General features: G+C 43.9%; 1 non-coding gene across 1 annotated transcript; it reads right to left on the bottom strand.

Annotated features, from left to right (window-relative positions):
- Window positions 1-18,154: 18,154 nt before the first annotated feature.
- LOC115873281 lies at window positions 18,155-18,216 on the bottom strand. The gene has a single exon (XR_004048327.1). It is a non-coding gene; the product is annotated as a U7 small nuclear RNA (small nuclear RNA).
- Window positions 18,217-19,266: the final 1,050 nt, after the last annotated feature.

Raw genomic sequence — 19,266 nt, 5'->3', positions numbered from 1 at the left:
TTTGAAATTTTAAGGCTTTTTATTTCCAGTGTGAGGAGCGGGAGAAACAAAGGGTGTGTTGTGTGTGTATGTGTGTGCGTGTGTGTGCGCGCGTGCTATAGTGCTCTGAAGAAATGTTCTAACAGACCTTTGAGAGACTCTAGCAATCTCTGGGTGGGATTTACATTTTAGATGTAGAGTGACGTTTGTCTCCTTTTGAGTCATGGTTATCTCATGTGGATATATAATAATACCTATCTTGCAGGGTAGTTTTGAGAATTAGAAATAAATAAACTAAGCCCCTGGATTGTAGTAAGTCAGTGTTCCATCACCATCAATGGCTGCATCAACGTTGTCTGCAGGCGCTACAAGATTACAAGCGGAAGCTCATCTTCTTATTCAGGCTAGCTGGGAAATGAGGGGTCTTCAGTCATGCTGTTTTTCTCTGTGGACACATGGAGGACACTCCCTCTTCCCATCGAGGGTGTACAGTTTTTGAAGTTTAAGACATTCACCTCCAACCTACCAGCATGTGACTTTGTGTCCGCCTTGGGAAGTGAAGCGTTTTCGTAAGAAGCAGTTCTAATGTGTAATTCTCATTGCGTAAGACCGAGAGTGTCTGTCCTCAGAATCTTATATCGCAGAGAAGTAAACTCTATGCAAAATGGAGTAGCTGCTTCTCAATCAATCTCAACCTTGAAGCCAGCTTACAGACCCATAAACTATTCTCAATGGGTAACTGCCCTAAAGGAAATAACTTACCCCCAGATCGTATCGGGAGCAGCCTCTGAAGAAAAGCAAATCAAGGAGTCTCCCCGGGGGAGACATGAGTGGGATCCGAGGGCAAAAAGAATGAGCAGCCCCTGCACCGGCAAGTGAGAAGAGCTCCTTTTGAGGATGTCAGAGGATGTTGGCTACCTGGGCACAGTGGATCCTGGGAGGGCTGGAGGAATCTTGGGAAGGCATGGGGGTATCATTTGGGGAGCTCACAGATGGCCAGGCATCACAGGGCAGAAAGCAGGTGACAGGAGATGGAGCCATAGCTTTTCCCAAATCAATAGATTTGAGAAGGGAACCCTAGCATCTCTGAAGACTCTTACAATTGCTATGCTACCTCAGCTAGGCTTGACAGTGGGAGCTGCCATAGTGAATTAAGGTACTGGCCGGAATGAAGATTGGGCCCTGTGGCGGTAGGGGCTAAGTGGTAGCTCTTCAGTCAAAGGGGCATGGCTCCTGCCATGGGCAGCGGAGTCAAAGTAGTCATCTGAACAGTCTGACTCAGGGACCTATCGTGTTGGCCATGTAGGCAGATACTCACTTTATCTACGCAAGCAGAAGAAGGTCAGGTCTGGTAAATGAGGAGGAGTGTAGAATGAAGACCCAAAGCCCATCTGTAGGCAACTGGACACCCCCTTACTGGAGGGTCACAGGGAGGAGACGAGTCAGTCAAGGGTGCATGGTAGCAACGATGAAACATACAACTTTACTTAAATGCATCCTTGCCCCCGTCCCCCCTCCAATATCATGATCCCAGTTCTACCTTACAAATCTGGCTAGACCAGAGGATGTACATTGGTACAGATAGGAACTGGAAACACACGGAATCCGGGACAGATGACCCCTTCAAGACCAGTGGTGAGAGTGGTGATACCTGGAGGGTGGAGGGAAGGTGGGGTAGAAAAGGGGACCCACTTACAAGGATCTACATATAACCTCCTCTCCTGGGGGACATTTCCCACCATATCCCCATTTACCCACTCTATTTGGCCTGTGCACAACTCAGGTGGATCTTGGAAAATAGCAGTAGTTGTCATAACCCTAACCAGTGGTGACTGCAATTGTAGCAGCTGTTCCAGATGTGGTTTTGGTGTGTGTGTGTGTGTTTGGTTATTATGGTAAGGACACAGTTCTTTGTCTGCACTGCCTTTTCAGCTGCTTAGTTGTGCTGGCCGGCGTGTCTCTCAGGTCTTTGGCCTCTTAATCTTTGGTCTTCGCCTCCATCAGCCCACTTGCTGCTCTGCCTCAAGGTCTTGGCACTGCTCCTGTGCTGTGTTTCGTGGTCTTGGTGTGGCTCATCTGCTCTGTGTCATGATCTTGTGACTGTAGCCTCTGGTGCCCCTGGTCCCTCTATCCCCTCAGACCAGAATCTCACACATGCACCACTGGTGGCTTTTCTTTCTCAATGGCCATGGGATTCTCTACCCCCTCTTTCTGTGATGGGTCACTCTTATATACTCAGTGGAAAGTCAAAACTGACCAAACCTCTCTCACCAGTATTTCACAGACTCTATTTGCATGAGTTCCTCCCAGCATTTGGTGAGAGTTCCAGAGATAGGTATAGAAGAGCCGTTCCAAATAATCTCACGTAACCTTTAAGCAGCTTGATTCCAGTTACACGTCTCACTTGGAACTAGAGTGGCCTCTCCCACTACATATTTTCCTACCCCCTCGATCCATAGTATAGAATCTTTTGGGGAGTCTTATTGCCCTCAGAGAGTGTTTGAGCTCACAGCCTGACATACATGGCCCTTCAGTGTCAGCGCCTGTCTTCTTTCAGTCCCCATGTTATGCTGGATTGACCAGAGAAACAAATTCAGTGACACTCATATTTATAAGAAATAACTTTATATCATGAAAGTATCTCAACCCAGTTCAACTGAAATCCATGAGTGTAATCCTAGTCTGTAAGTCCCTCTACCCAGCTACATGCAATGCCAACGAATGCAGGAAGGAATGCAGGAAGATCGCAGGCTGGTGGGTGCAAATTCATGTGGATCCAAAGTCCATGTAAACATTGCAGGGCACTGGCAGCTCTCAGGGTCAATGACCGAGTCCCAGCAAGCAGGAAGGGGAGGGGGCAGAAAGATTCTCAGGTTCCTGCTTATAGGAAGGCCTCCCCCCACAAGGAGGCATCCTCAGGCTTGTGACCTGATTGACAGGTTGGACTCCACCCCTATACTTTTGTTAAAAACTCAAATTGAAATAAAGTCATCTAACTCCCACAGTCCGCAACTGTCTTTGAGGAAGCCACACGGCGCTCTGCAGAACTCTACAGATGGCTTGGATTTCCTGGGGATGATCCTGACATATTTCGGTCCTTCTTGGTGGAATTCCCTTCTGTACATCTGTCTGTGTTTTCACTCAAACTGGCACTACCTGACTACATTCTTCCTGAAATGTGGAAAATATTTTAGAAAGGCGAAAGCATTTCTTGATGCTTGTCCTCAGTGTTTGGGGTGGGTGGGGTGGGGGGTATTAGAGTCCTATCCCCTCAGCTTCTGTGACCACTCTGGAACAACTTCTACATTGCAGGCATTGCTCAGGGCTTTGCTTGTATATTTCTAATGATTGCTCTGAAGTGCATGCCCCTTTCCTCCAGCCAGGTTGCCTCTCCAGCATCTCCATCCTTGAAGCAACATACCTGCCGGTAACCTTTCCATCTTTGTATCGTTACAGGATCTCTTTAAGGCATGGAACAGATAAACCTGCACTCTACTGCTAGTGGGTGATGCTTTCTAATTACCTTCCTGAAGGCAAGCATTTTGTTCACAGGTTACCTCCGACGTCTAGAGCTGCGTATGGCATATGGGAAGCTCGGTAGTGTTTGAATTCGAATAACAAACATTTCAAAGATGCAGAAAGAAGATCATGATCTGCTATTGTATTTTTGATCCTTCATTGCAACTGCAAAGTAGATATACTCCCTAATCTGATTGGGGAAATATAGCTTACATGATTCACTTATTCTCTAAGGAAGATCCTACCGGGGAATTTTAACCATTGGAAAAGAAGCCCAGCATACTCCCTGCCCCCATGCACTTCCTCATTCCCGGAACGCACCCATCCCCGGCCCCCTTATTCCTTTACTCAGTATCCCCACCTATTCCACTTCTGGGACCTGGCCTGTGTAGACAAAGTATGAAGCGATGCTAGGCGCCCTTCTGGGCCCAGTTCTCCTAGGACGCTAGTTCCTCTGGGTCTCCAGAGGAGAATACATTTTCCCTCTTCCAAGTTCTCCAAGCATGCCACCTGGTCATTCCCGTGTCATGATTTTGCTGTTACTGCCCAACACCCATTATTGACTCTCTGGTATGGATTCAGCACTTGGTTGAGCAGGAATTAAAAATGTTCAACACAGGATCCTTCCCCAAAGGCGAGGAAGACGGCTTCCACCAAATCACGAATGTGATGACAATCATGAAATAAAATCCTTAATGCACAGTTGCGGAGATTCAGGAACAGAGAGGTAAATCCTTCGTCCAAAATGAGACACCTAGTATTTTATGCAAGCGAGGGTCTTACAGAAGTATCTAACAAGAGGCTCGACCCAGGGAGGAGAGCCAGCCTGTTCTGAGATTGTGATGTTCACGCCTGACATTTGTTAAACACCGGTGTGGGAGAGATGTGGTCTAGACAATACTCCATATAGCGGACCCTCGGAAGACTGAGGAAGGCCGGGACCTCTGAGGAGGAAAGAGAAGCCGAGGAGGCTGGGCCAGAAGGGGCATGCCACTCAGTGAAGCTGTGGGATCGGAGCTCTTGCAGGCCAAGGGACGACGTTTGCACTTTCCTCTAAGCGCCGTGAACAATATTAAAGACTTTAAAGTAGTGGTCTCCACTCTCTTGAGTGAGATTTCTGGTACTGGAATGGTGCAGATTGGTCAGCGCATTTACTTCCTGAATGTAGCTGAGACATTCTGATCTTTTTGGGCCAAAGGGGTAGGAGTAGAGATCCGTAGGAATAACAGATCGTGGTAAATGGCTGGACTTAGAAGGTAGGGATGAGTGAGAGAGGTGACATTTGTTTCCAGCTTGAGCAAAGAAATAGACGCCTCAGAGCCGGATTTGATGGGAGAGTAAAGAATTCAGGCTGAGGCGTTAATTTGAGGTTCCCTGAGGGGACAGCATCAAGCAACCATGGTAAATGTAAGGCTTGCAGAGGCTCTCTGAGATGCCTTTGTGTGAGAAATACTTAAAGCCACAGAAGTGATAAGGCCACGTAAGTCACAACTTTCCAAATCCATATGGCCTTTTCAGGGAAAAAAATTCCTCAGTGCCCCCCCCTCGCCCCCCTTGGAAATGAAAAACATCTGTATGTAGCATAGATATCTGCTTTTGTAGCACTCCTGGATTATTCTAGCATCCCCAGGTGTTGGCCATGCCCTCTTATCAGCTATTCAGGAAATCGCGATCTGGGTAAATGGTAGACAGGAAGCCTGTGCTTCAAGTCTGAGTACTGCCATTACCAGACAGCGAAGGAGCCCCAGAGAAGGTGCGCTGCATGCACGATGGCACAGCATGCCTGCTCAAGAACTTTACGATAAAGTGGAGGCTCTTTTTATTTTAAATGTTCAGAGTCCAAAATCTGATTCTCAAGACTGGTGGGGGCAGGGGACACTGAAGGAGAAAAAAAAAAAAAAAAGAAGCTTATCTATTTACATTGGGTGTTGATTCCTGGAATACCAGCACTGGGAAGGATTTGCCCGTCATTCAGTGCATCCTTTATGAGCATTTGGTGCATAAATTTCCTTTCCAACACATGGGTTCAAAGTGCCAAATAAGACATAATCAGGAGTTCCAAATGAGAACAATCTTATACTCTGTTAGGAATAAATGCCAAGAAGTTTATTGAAGCAACGCTGTGCACCCTGGGCCATGCCATGTGTGTTAGACAGGGTTCTCTAGAGAGATAAAACCAAATTGCTGATTTATATTTTGCTGATAATTTATATTTATTTATAAAGATAATTAGAGATATAACAAGAAATGAACTGTTAAATCATATACAGATAAATATATAATACAAGAAATGAACAGTTAAATTATAAAGCAGTACAAATGGCTCAGTGCAACTCACTCCCGTGAGAGAGTTGTGAGACACTAGCAGTCCTTCAAATCTAGTCTGCTGCCAGGTCTTCCTCTCTGTATAGAGAGAGCTAGACTATCTTAGCACAGCAGCCAATCACAAGGCAGGTCACCAACTGTCAGCCAGGTCACCAACCACCAGTCTCCAGCTCCAGAGATGTCTTAAAGGGATCTCAACTTACAGCGACACAGTTCACAGGCTAGGTGTCCCACAGGTAGTGTAGCCTGTAAGTTGAGGCACAGAACAAGCAAGGCAGACCCACACTGGTCCAATGATCAAAGAGTGAGAAACAAGAAAGGTGAGGCTCACCGAGCCACTTATCTCTCTGCCCTTCAGTTAATCCCACTTGTGTTTATCGGCCAGGCTGGCACAATAAACTATCTCACCATGGTAGCAGTGTCACGTGCTCTGAAGTCCAAAAGAACCACGGGGCTTTTGCTACCTGCAAATCAGCTATGTTGTCATGGCCAGAAAGATGGCTAAAATAATTCTTCTTTTACCTGTGTTCTACTGATCAGCTCATCTATTTTCCACCTAAGAACTCTCAGTGCTATCCTTTTAAAATGAGCTTTCTTACCCAACAGTACATGGTCCCAGGAACAAGTCTGATATCACGTCTCCTTACACTGCCCTCCTTTGGTTTCCCAGAAATGATTTGAATCACCCCCTTACTGGAAAGCTGCCCCCAAACACCCCTGGATTTTAGGGCCTGCTACTGTATTTCCCTTTTTTGATCAAGCTCCAATGTTCAGGCGTTAATTACCCACAATTGAGTAACCCTTCTGCTGCAAGAACTCTGCCGGAGGGTTTTCTAAAGCATCAGTAGCCGCTGAAGGAAGATTGGGCTCTTTCTCTGTCCTGCCAAATTTATGGGTCCTTTGTTAAGAGTAAATTCGTTGTGGGATGACAGGGAGTCTGGTGAAATTGGAGGAACAATTTGGAAGCAAGTGCCAATGAAGTGCCAACCTGAAGACATCAAAAGGAAGTAAAGGAAGGTTCATTATATTGATTAAAGATTGATAAAACTTTCAAGAACAAATATAGACAATAAGTCAAGTACAAAAGTATGGTGGCTAGTGTTCCAGTTCAAATACGCCCAGTTTTATTCAAAACGAAACCATAAGTGTTTTTGCACAGATCCCTGTGATCCATGGGTGGCTACAGACTAGCTCTGTCGCTAATACATTTGTCTTAGTCACGTTAAGTTACCTTCAAGGAAAAGGTCCAGTTAAAACCATGGCTTCTGAGGGTGGCTGCTGGGTCCACTAAATCCAAGGCCCAGAGGTCAGCTCAGAAGGTTATGATGACTTTTTTTTTGAGGATTCTCAAGGGGGTAATCTTCACATATTATCGCAAAGGACACAGGGTGATCATGAGCACTTATTAGGAAGGAGTTTGAAGGAAATACAAAAGTGCATTAGTGAGAAGAAGACAGTTGCACCGAGGAAGGCAAGCACTGTCCTACAGTAATTTCATTGGGACATCTTACCCCATCCACCTTACAGCCCCGATCTTGCCCCTTCAGACACCCAGTTCTTTTTAAAACCCAAAGAACACTGACAATGAACACAATCTGAATCTCTTGAGGATGCCCAAACTGCCCTTTTAATGATGCATATCAAATAGCTCCTCATTTTCTGGGCTGGATTAGAGAAGGAAACACTACCTTTAGAAGGGTGGGTTGAGATGGAGGCTACATTGAGAAACAATACCTTCACGTTTTGATAATTTTGTTTTATAAAGTTGTCTGTAGCAATACTTCTTTAATTGACCCAAATATAAAAGGAGAAACAATACGCTATAAAAGATGAACTATTAGGATTACAATTGTCATGCTAAGGACTTATTTTCTTTGAAGTACATAATTCTATCCATGTTTAAAGCCATGTTAGTCTCATTAAAACCGCTAGTCTAATAGGTCTTGCTACATTTGATTAAATTTATTCTAATTAGCAGGAGTGGTAGAAAGATGAATCCCATCTACAGAACAGGGCAGAACCAAGCATTCATAGGATTAGGTAAGTAGCTAAAGTTTATTAAAAAGGAAATATTAAGCATTGAAGATACTGACTATAACTAGGTTGCCTTTGAACAAATCTTCTCAATATCTTGTATTGTTTTCTCAGGCATATTTACCCAAGTACAATGAGAGGCATTGGTAATGGCACAAACTTCCTTTAGTTGAACTAAAATAAAAACTGCAGGAATTATATTGTTCTCAACTTTATCAAAAGACTAATGATTTTTGCTGAGTGGTCATTCCATCTGCAATGTTAGTAACTTGAGCCATCCTGAATATCCTATTGTCGTCGAGTTGATTACAGCTCATAGCAGCCCTATATGGGGTTTCTGATGCCTTATATTCTCCAGTAGCGCTGCTGGTGGGTTTGAACTGCTGACTGTGGTTTGCAGTCCAACTCTTGCCCAACAGCGCCATCAAGGCCCTTTTGAGCAATAGTAGTTGACAAATTGCAAGTGGGCTTTTCAAATTGAGGGGCACAATACAAGGACAGAAAGGCTCAGAGAAATGCCTACCCTTATTCCGAGTTTTCCGATGGGATCTAGTATTCCATTTTATCTGCACACTTAGAAGGGCCTGCATCTTTCTAACACTGAGTAAAGATATTCAAATCAATGGTCTAGTACATGCTTGCCTTACAGGAATTGATGTCATTTTGGCAATTAGGGTCAAAAGAGTGTTAATAGCCACTGAACAAATATTTTCATTCTGATTAGGCTAGATTAAAACATAGTATTTAAGGATGAGCCAATATTGCAGAGGGATGTCATAGCTAACCCATGTGGCATTCTGGGAGATCAGGTTGGATGACAGATTTAGCATTTAGTTAGGTTACTGGCACTGGCTACTGATTGGACCAATGTATTAAATGCATTTTCTCTTCATGCATGGGAAAAACCTCTAGAAAAAGAGTCACAAAACCTAAACAAATCTTTGCTATAAATAGAATTGCCAAGGAAAATGACTACAAATGTGAAGAAAAGCTACTAAGAGGATGATGTGATAAGTCCATAGCTTGTATAAAGTAGAAATAGTGCGTGTGCAGAGTAGTGCCCAGGGAAGGCTTGGATATGGTATTCTCAGACTGTGGGCTCCCTTCTTACTGGCTCTTTGCAAAACAAATGCTGAACGTTTCACAAATGCTGAATGCAAGCAAGGCGTATGAGGCAGTCATAATGAAGTCATTCAGAGGGGTGGGGAGTGATAAGCACAGATAGCTTATTCAGGGTGACAGTAAGGCCCCAAACCAAACCAAACCAAACCAAACCAAACCAAACCAAACCAAACCAAACCAAACCAAACCAAACCAAATCAAACCAAACCAAAACCAAACTAAACCACTCAGTGCCATCGAGTGAGTCAACTTTAATTCATTGTGATGCTTTAGGGCAGAGTAGAACAGTCCCTGTGAGTTTCTGAGACTGTAAATCTTTATGAGCTTGGAAAGCCTCATCTTTCTCCCACAGAGCAACTGGTGGCTCCCAACTGCTGGACTTGCAGTGAGCAGCCCAGTGCACATGGTAAAGCATGGAAGGCAGGGATCCCAACAAGGAGGATTATGCTTGTAACCCTCCCTCCTTGAATTTCACATATCCTAGGAGTGGAGCCCTAATGGTATAGTGGTTAGGAGTTGAGCGGTTTGAAACCACTAGCCACTCTGAGAGAGAGGGAGAGAGATGAGACTTTCTCCTCCCACAAAAAGTTACAGTCCACATGGAAGAAGCACACCAGCCTGTGAGATCACGAGGTGTCGAAGGGACCAGGTATCAGGCATCAAAGACCAAAAAAATGAGAGCATTGTGAATGAGGGGGAGCACAGAGTGGGGACCGAGGGCCTATCTGTGGGCAATTGGAGATCCCCTTGCAGAAGGGTCACGGGGAGGAGACAAGCCAGTCAGGGTGCAGTGTAGCAATGATGAAACCTATAATTTTCCTCTAGTTCTTGAATGCTTCCTACCCCCTCCTCCCCGACACACACACTATCATGATCCCAATTCTACCTTACACATCTGGCCAAACCAGAGCATGCACACTGGTACAGATGGGAACTGGAAACACAGGGAATCCAGGACAGATGACCCCTCAGGACCAGTGGTGAGAGTGGCGATACTGGGAGGGTGGAGTGAAGGTAAGGTAGAAAGGGGCAACCAATTACAAGGATCTACATATAACCTTCTCCCTGGGGGATGGACAGCCAAGAAGTGGGTAAAGAGAGATGTCGGACAGTGTAAGATATGACAAAATAATAATAATTTATAAATTATCAAGGGTTCATGAGTGAGTGGGGAGCAGGGAGGGAGGGGAAAAATGAGGAATTGATACCAAGGGCTCAAGTAGAAAGCAAATGTTTTGAGAATGATGAGGGTAACAAATGTACAAATGTGCTTGACACAATGGATGTACGTGTGGATTGTGTTAAGAGTTGTACAAGCCCCCAATAAAATGATTTAATTACTAAAAAAAAAATTACAGTCTCAGAAACCCACAGGTCCAGTTCTACCCTGTCCTGTGGGGTCGCTATGACTTGGAATCGACTTGATGGGCGTGGGTTTGGAGTTTGGGGAGGAGTGGGATAAGAGAGCAGAGGACACGGAGCAAAGCTGGAAGACCAGGCTGGAGGCAGAGCCTTCCCCTTGGCCTCAGTGATGTAGTGCTCGGCTGCCCTTGCTAATGAGCTGACCGCAGACCACAGGGAGGGCATGTTCAAGACTCTGTGGGCAGCCTTGGGAAAGGCCACTAGAAATGGAACCGTAGCTCCATACAAATTTCATTATATCGAGGATTCTATCAAAGCGCTGTGGGACTGGGGTCAGCTCTGTCAGCTCTGGAATCGAGATTTGAAATTGCTTCTGATCAAAAGCTAGGTCGGGTACTTTGTAATCCTGGGGAAAATGGAACTGACAACGTGAAGGTCAGGACTCATCGCTTTTATTCAAATAAAAGAGTTCTATCTTTTAATAACTTTTCAGTCCATTAGTATTCTGATTCGTTGGAGTTATATGGGAAGGGAAGCATCATTTTAGCTGCTGAATTAATAAAGTTTCTATATATACATATATTTAAAGTTTCAATATTAGAGACCTTTAATTTTGACGCTAGAGGTTGGGGGTTCTTTGCATTTGGTGATCTTGAGAAAGAAGCAATGATCCTGAGAAGAGGGTGTCCCTTCATTCTCTTGATCTGTCGGGAACACGTCTCCAATGAGAGATGTAGAGTGTGGAGATGCAGGGGAACTTGAGAAAGAGTCATGTGAAAGCACTGTCTAATCCTGGCTGTTACAGAGCCGTGCTGTGACAGTGCTGGTCAAGTAAGAGCCTTTTTGCTCCCTTTGCTTCTCCCGTCTCTTCACCCTGGGTGCCTACTAGCATGACACCTGCCTTTGGATTAAGAGCCCACTCAGGTGATCTCATCATCTCAAGACCCTTACTTAATTGCAAAGACCCTTTTCTCAAATAAGGTTACTTTCATAGTAAACTGGGAATGAAGATGTGGGTATGTCTCTTTTTGAGTTGGCACCCCTCAGCCCAAGACACCCCCTGGGCAAAATGTACAGGAACAAGGAGAGGGCTCTGTGGCTGCATTCCCTGGGGCATGCTTGTCCTACCCTGTGGGGAGAGGTCAGATGCGCAGGCATTCCCCCACTGAGGGCAATCAGTTGCCAGACTGCTGTCTCATCCCACGGCAGGGGTGGGCCTGCTCCCTGCCTCTGGGGACAATGGACAGTCTCCTGTAGGCAGAGTTCACATCCTACTGATAATGGTTCCTATGGAGACCCAGAGACCACCCTCTCATTGCTGTGTAACCTATAGTGCAGCTCCTCCCTGTGATGTAGTCTCTACCTGTAATTAGTGGGCTGGCTTGCCCCCAAAAGGTATATAGGTAAGTCAGCAATATAGATCGCTCTCTCTGACTCTGAGCTCCTTGCTGCTCACTCCCTGGTCACTCCCCTCTCCCTTGTTCCCTTCCCCTCCTTCCCTTCCCCCTCTCTCCACGTGGACCACCAAGCTGGGCTGAGGTGAGCAATGGTACCATGTAACATGCCTGACTGTATTATTGTATTATCTCTCATGCTCTCGATGACTTTAATATAATACTTATATATCTCAACCATACAATTGTGCATTACTGAACCCAGAAGTAGTATTACTGAACCAGTGAGTTCAAGCAGCGGGTGGGGCTGGTCCCTTCACCCCACTCCTCCGTGCCAATTTTAATTTAATACTACACTACCCAGTGCCACTTGGGTCTGGAGAGGACCTGACGGCATGGTTGGCAGGGGCACTTTGCTCAGCTAGGGAGGGTTTTAGTGCAGTAGGAAGTTCATGCGAGTCCAGGATTCCCTGTGGGAGGATGACAAAAACAAAAACAAGATGCAATGAAATGCAGACAAGATACAAGGTCATCAGTGGAAAGAGAAAAATGCAGAGAATTATTGGAGGGCGGAAGAGAACGGAGGATGGCAGCGTGAACTAGCGCAGGTCTTTCTTACCTCACACTTGGCCCCCACCGTGTGGCAATCTTATGCTCAGTGGGATTTTAGGGTTGTGACCCACCAGGTTTTCAGAAGTAGTAAGCCTTTCTTCCTAGTCAATTTTAGTCTAGAAGCTCTGCTGAAACCTCTGCAGCACCCTACCAATGCGTAAGCTCCCACTGACAAAGGAGTGGAGGTTGCATATGAGGTATAGTGTCTGGAATTGAACTCACTTCTTTTTCATGGAAGGTGAACATTCTACCACGGAATCATTACTGTTCTCTACACTGGGGACCAAGTACTCCTAATTATTATCCTGCCTCAAATATTTTCTCTGTCTTTATCTTCATATAAGTACGTCTTCTCATTTTCTGTCTTTGCTCCCAAACCAGTAATGAATCCCTATCTCTAAGAGACTAACCTTCATGGGCCCTCTCGACCTTGACCTTTCTCCCTGATCCTCATTCCATTCAAGATATGGTCCCTCTGATAAGCCAGAGGGAGGCATTTCTTTGCCCCTGGAAAAAGCCAACAAATAAATATTTCAGGCTGTGCCTGCTGGTTGTGACCACTGCAATTGTAGTACAAAAGCAGCCATAGACGATAATGAACGAATGAGCTGAGCAGCTGCATTCCACCGAAACTGTATGGTCACTGAAAATTTCTTTTCTTTCTCTTGATTTTATTGTAGTAAAATAAATATAATAAAACATTTTTCCCATTAAAATTTATGTTTATTTTGCCTTCGACATTTGCCTTTCAACAATTTTTTTTCTTTTTTAACATTTTATTAGGGGCTCATACAACTGTTATCCCAATCCATACACACATCAATTGTGTAAAGCGCATTTATACATCGTTTGCCTTTCAACAATTTTTAAGAGTAAATTTCAATGACTTTACTCATATTCATCATGTTGTGCAACTATTACCACTGTCTGTTTCCAAAGCTTTTCTATCAGCTCCAAAGAAACTCGGTACCCGTTAGCTCCCAGACTCCTCTTCTCCCAGCTCCTGGAAACCACTAAAGTTCATGTAACATGGGCGATTTGAGCAGCCTGTCTCAAGTAAGTCAATTCACAAGACAGGGATGGAAGGGAGATCAAGAGTGTTTATTGAATATCAATATTCAAGGAGATGGTAAATCCAGGTTCTGGATCAACAGGTTGAGAGGTGTTTCAGAGGTAATCGCAGAGGGATGTCAGGAAAGAATCAAAGTTAAGGAGAAAGCCGATGATCTCGGTAGAGGGAGGTCTTCTGGAGCAATCAATAACTTTGTGTCTTCAAACTTGAGACAGGCCAACTGGTTCTCGGAGTGTTCTCTTTGCTTTTGTCAACATTTATGCTTCAGGAGCGTGTCCTTCCAAGGGAGGTAGGTGGGTTAATTTCTAATTTCTACAGGGAAATAGCGAAGGTTTGTCAATTATGATGAATTCCAACAGCATTACAAGAGAGAAACCAAGAAAGCAAAGTACGCGAAGCCCCAGTGTTTCGGTGGTGCTGGTGTGGTACCTTAAAACAAAGGAGAGCCACGTCTATGAAGCCCCAGCATCGTATCATGGCCCGGTGTGGCATCACTAAGGATTGTTGTCTCTATACATTTGCCTTTTATGTAGATAGTTCATATATCTGGGGTCATACAGTATGTCTTTTTGTGGGTACTGAAGTTTGAAGTTTATATAAATAAGACACAGAAATACTATTTCTTACTATTTTCCAATCACAAAAATGGTTTTCCAAAACTACTCTCTGCTTGAAGGCTTTACAAAAACAGATGCCAGGTTGGGTTTGGCTTCTGAGACATTGTTTTCTTTATTCCAGTCATTCTGCCTGTCTAGAATCCATTTTCTTACAGGTCTGAATCTGCATCCCAAACGCTTCTTCTTCCCCAACAATCTTCTTCAATCCCCCACTTCCCCAGACCTCTCAGGGACTACTCTTGGCATTTAACCTCCCGGGGCTCCAATAGTCAGAGCTCTCTGCAGTGTCCATCTGGGTCCTGTTAGTTGCCTCTCTGTCTTGTTGCCCGAAGATGGCTGAATGTTTCTGAGGGGCAAAGCTGGCATTTTGTGTCTCTGTGAATCTCCTTGAGTCATGTCCGGCACCTACTTGGTGCTCAGTAAATATTAATGAATAATAAAATAAAGAAAAGGCACTTTTTAGACCTTACTCTGCAGGACTCACAGGAAATGTTTTATGCACAAAGTTCAGAAATAAAAAGTCAAACGCCAGCAAAATCACTTTCTTTTGCATTCTTCATTTTGATGATGTCTCTAGAGTGTGGTTTTCCAGATTCTTTATGCGCCTAATATACTCCAAATCACCTTACGTTTCTGTTGCATCTAATAGATCGGAGGTGACATGGAAGGGTACAGGGCCCTAGTCACCTAGAGTCATATACCACAGCCTGTCGGAGTAATCTCAAGAATAGACCACACCAGAACACTTTCTTAGGGGCTTTTACGTTGCACCAGGTAATTATGCACTTAAGCCACACTATAAGAAAGTAACAAAAATCTGGGGTGTGTTGAATGTAATTCAGTTAGTTGGGACAATGGCACTTATGATGACTCTGGGTGACATGACAGTATATCATTCAATCCAGGCACGTTTGGAGGCACAGCCAGAGGTCACTGAAAGGATATTATTTGCACTACTTCTATTCTCCGGGAAGAGGAAGGAGGGGAAAATAGGGGCAGATGATCCATTAAAAATAATGAATGATGCCAATTCTATGTCTAAGGTATCTGTGTCTAAATTCCCTGACCCATCTCTATTTCAGGGATAGTCAAAGTCAACGTGTTTAGACCTTTCAGCCTAAACTCATATTAGCCTGCACTTTATAGCTGAAAATGATAATTGTTTAAGTCAGGTCTCCCCCTAAAGCATTTTTTTCAAAATATGGTCTGGTCTGATATTTCTCCTCTTTCCTCTCAGAGTCATTAGTTACCTGAGTTATTTCAGGGCTGGTGGTAGCAGAAGCACCGCACAGGAATCCAGCCTTCAACACCCCAGCCAAATCCTGCTGTCAGTCCTTTCTGTTGTAGAGTACCATTCTTCTCTGATTCCTTCTTTCCTCACCACATTCTAATTTTTAAGAAAAACTAACCTAACTAGTTACTATTAAGTACACCAAAGATAGCTTAGACAGAGTGGCTGTTTATGTACACACACACACACACACACACACACACACACACACACACACACACACACATTATCTGTGTAGTGGTGCAAACACTTCATGCACTCAGCTCCTAACTGGAAGGTTGGAGGTTCAGGTCCACCTGAAGTTACTGCAGGAAAAACGATCTACCAGCCTACCTTCAAAAATCAGCCATTGAAAAAATGGTGCTGTATTCTTTTCAGTCTCACATGGGCTCACAAGGGTAACGCTACATGTATGAGCATATGTAATTTGCAAAGATACAGCAAGCGGCGGAATGGTGGGATTCATTCTTACCCATTTCCTTCACAATTCAGTCTTTCAATGAGAGGCTTTAAGATTGTCCTACATTTATAGGGCCCTGGTGGCGTAGTAGTTCCACATTGGGCTGCTAACCATAAAGTCAGCAGTTCAAAACCACCAGTCACTCTGCGGGAGAAAGACAGGACTTTCTACTCCATAAACATTTACAGTCTCAGAAACCCACAGGGGAAGTTCTACCTTGTCCTATAGGGTTATTATGAGTCAGCATCAACTTGATGGCAGTGAGTTTAATTTTTAAAAAATTTTGTATACTTCCTGGGAAGTCATTAACTACTGTGGCCAGGTTATTAGCCTAAACTTACAAAAGAGTCTAAAACCTTCTTAATTCTAAATTGCTAAGACAGAGCAAGTTGCTCAATCCATGAGACCAACAAGCATATGTTTATTTCACAGCTGTGTCCGCAGAGTCTAGTATAACCTGTGATGTATAAACCAAACTAAAAGCAAACTCAAAACCCGGACCTGCTGTTGTCAAGTTATTCTCGATTCACAGTGACTTCACTTGCTACAGAGCAGCTGAGGCACAGAGGGCCCTGCAGAAGAGATGCTTCAAGGTCCAGGACTTCATTCGACGCAGGTTTAAATACCCTTCTTGCCCTGTGACCTGAAACTCATGCCAAGTTTAGACAAAGGGAAATTTTTACAATTATTTAGGCTATACAAAGAAACTTTAATACGTCCGTCAAGCTGTTCACAGACAGGAGGGGAGGACAAGGTTGGGCACATGAAGTAACTGATAAGTTTGCAGACCGCTGTTTCTGCAGCCTGGCCAGGGAACATGAGGCAGTGTCTGTTTTATCTCAGACCAGTTATGCTTCATCAGCTCCCTAGGTTGAGCTGTCAGCATGTTCCTATGAACATGTGGAAGGTGGTGGTTCTGTCCCATTAGCCTAAGGAGCAAACAGCCCCCCCCCACCCCCGTAACTATGGTTTCAATAAGTCCTAGTTCTAGTGACTGCTGCCCAGCACTGCTCTATGGTGGGAATTGATTGGTCTTCTCCCTTGACATGGGAGACCAGCTCCATCTGTAGTGAGGCCACCTCTCTTGAGGTGATTTTTAAGGCGTTCCAATGAGAGGGTGATATATAGTCTATGAGAATTAGGTAGGCACACTGCCTCATTGCTTGGAGGACTAGATTAGAAAATGACATGACCTAGGAATCGGAGCCCGTCTTTATCTTGGTTTGTACCATTATAGTAGTGGGCTTAGGCAGTATTTGTCCTTCTGTGATTAACTTCACTTAGCCTGATGGTTTCCAGATCTCTTCATGTCATGAGGTGCTTCATGGCTCCCTCGCTGTTTTTTTCAGGGATACATAGTATTCCATTGTGTGTATGGACCAGAGTAGTTTATCCATTCATCAGCGGATGAGCAGTTGGGCTGCTTTTAGCTTCTTCCTGTTGCAAATGGTGCTGCTATGAACACAGGCAGCATATGCCCATCCGTGTTCCAGTCTCTTCTTCCGGATATACGCTCAGCAGAAGTATTGCTGGGTTGTATGGTATTCCTTTTCCTAGTTACACAATGGGAATTGACATTCTTTCCCATGACAGTTGTACATGTTTGCAATCCCACCAACAGTGTATGAGAGTTCCGGTCTCTCCACATCCTCTTCAGCATTTGTTGTTCGCTGCTCTTTTTGAATCGGGCCCCTGTTGTGGGTGTAAGGGGATCTGTCATCATTGTTTGGATTTGCATCTCCCAGATGGCAAATAATTATGATCATTTCCTCATCTGTTAGCTAGTAATTCGAGTGTCTAGTCCAGTGAATTCTCTGTTCATGCGCTTGCTCATCTTTTAATTGGGTTATTTGTTTTCTTCTTGCTGAGATTTTCCAGAGTTCTATATATTTTTACTGATTAATCCCTTTTCTGTTGTGTTGTTGCTAAAGATTTCCCCCAAGTATATGGGTTCTTGTTTTATTCTTTTGAGGTGGTCAGGTGTTGTATTTTTAATAAGTACCTGTCAACTATTTTGTTCTTTGGTGTGTGTGTGTTCTTTATTATGCTTGGTAGTCTGTGTATGCATTCAACAAGGCACTTAAGTTTGTCCCAATTTTTTTCATTTATGATCCTTATAGCTTTGGGGTTTACATTTAGATCTCTAACAGATCTTGAGTTTATTTTTGTGCATGGGGTGGGGTGTGGGTCATATTTTATTCTTCTGCAGATGTAGATTCAGTTTTTCCAGTACCATTTGAAGAAGGTGTCTCTTTCCCACTTAATGATTTTTAATCCTTGGTGAAAAATCAGTTGCCTGTAGGTGGATATTTTTATTTTTTTTAATTTTTTTATTTATTTATTTTTTACCCGTTTTACTAGTGTGTGGGGGGCTTTCTGGTAGAAACCAGAAAACCTGCTAGACAAATTCTAAAAGAGCTGTAACACTTGGTGGATATTTTTATTTCTGGGTTTTATATTCTGTTCCATTGGTCTATGAGGGGACACCAACAAAACCCCCAAATAGTGCTGGGCAGAGTGGAGCTTTTTAACTATGCATTTTCCCTGTGAGGCAAGCATCCAGCAACTTGCTTTGAGTTAGCGCACCCAGTGGCGTCTCCTGGGAAGGTACTCTCTGGTCACAGTGAATTTTGTCATAAAAGCAGTTTTGCTTGAACCTTTTTTTTGTGATGGTAGATTTAAGAGAGCAGCATGAGGCTGTGAAATTTTGTTTCCTGCTCGGGAAAAATGCCGCAGAAGCTGTTATGATGTTGAGCACAGCTTACGAGGACAGTGCTATGGGAAAAACGCAAGTGTATGAGTGGTTTTCTATTTTCACGAAAGGTGAAATGTCGATTGATGACAAACCTTGTTCTGGAAATCCATCAACTTCCTGAATGGATGATAAATGTCAGCTTGTAGTGCATTTGGAGTTCATTCCACCAGGTCAGATTGTTAATCAAACTTTATATTTAGAGGTTCTGAAAATATAGCGAAATAGTGTGAGACAAAAAAATAGTGTGAGACAATTTATGACAGATGGGGGACTGGTTTTGCCACCACAACAATGCCCCTGCTCATGCAGCCATCTCAGAGTGCCAGTTTTTGGCAGAAAACACAGTATGCCTCTCTTGCCCCAAGCATCTTACTCACCTGACTTGCTCTGTGTGACTTCTTTTGTTTCCACGAATGAAGAAGGACATGAAAGGACAGTGAGTTGATGACATAGAAGAGGTGAATAAAAAACGAAGGAGGTGCTGTCAGCCATCCAAACAGATACGTTTGAAAAATGTTTCCAAGAATGCAATTGCAGATTTGACAATGTATTACATGTAATGGAGAGTACTTTGAAGGTGATAAGGTTGCTTTGTAAAAAAAATTTAAATACATAGCTTTGAAAAAAATATTCTGTTTTGGGGGGTTACCCTCCTGTATATGTCTGTCTTTATACTAGTACCAGGCTCTTTTGACGACGTTGACTGTGTAAGTAAGTCTTGAGA

The sequence above is a fragment of the Echinops telfairi genome, unplaced genomic scaffold (assembly GCF_000313985.2).
Source record: "Echinops telfairi isolate 266 unplaced genomic scaffold, ASM31398v2 ScPeMD7_7467;HRSCAF=8505_1, whole genome shotgun sequence".
NCBI classification, from domain to species: Eukaryota; Metazoa; Chordata; class Mammalia; order Afrosoricida; family Tenrecidae; genus Echinops; species Echinops telfairi.
Note: the sequence above shows the minus strand (reverse complement) of the source record. Positions and strands in the feature narration are given on the sequence as shown.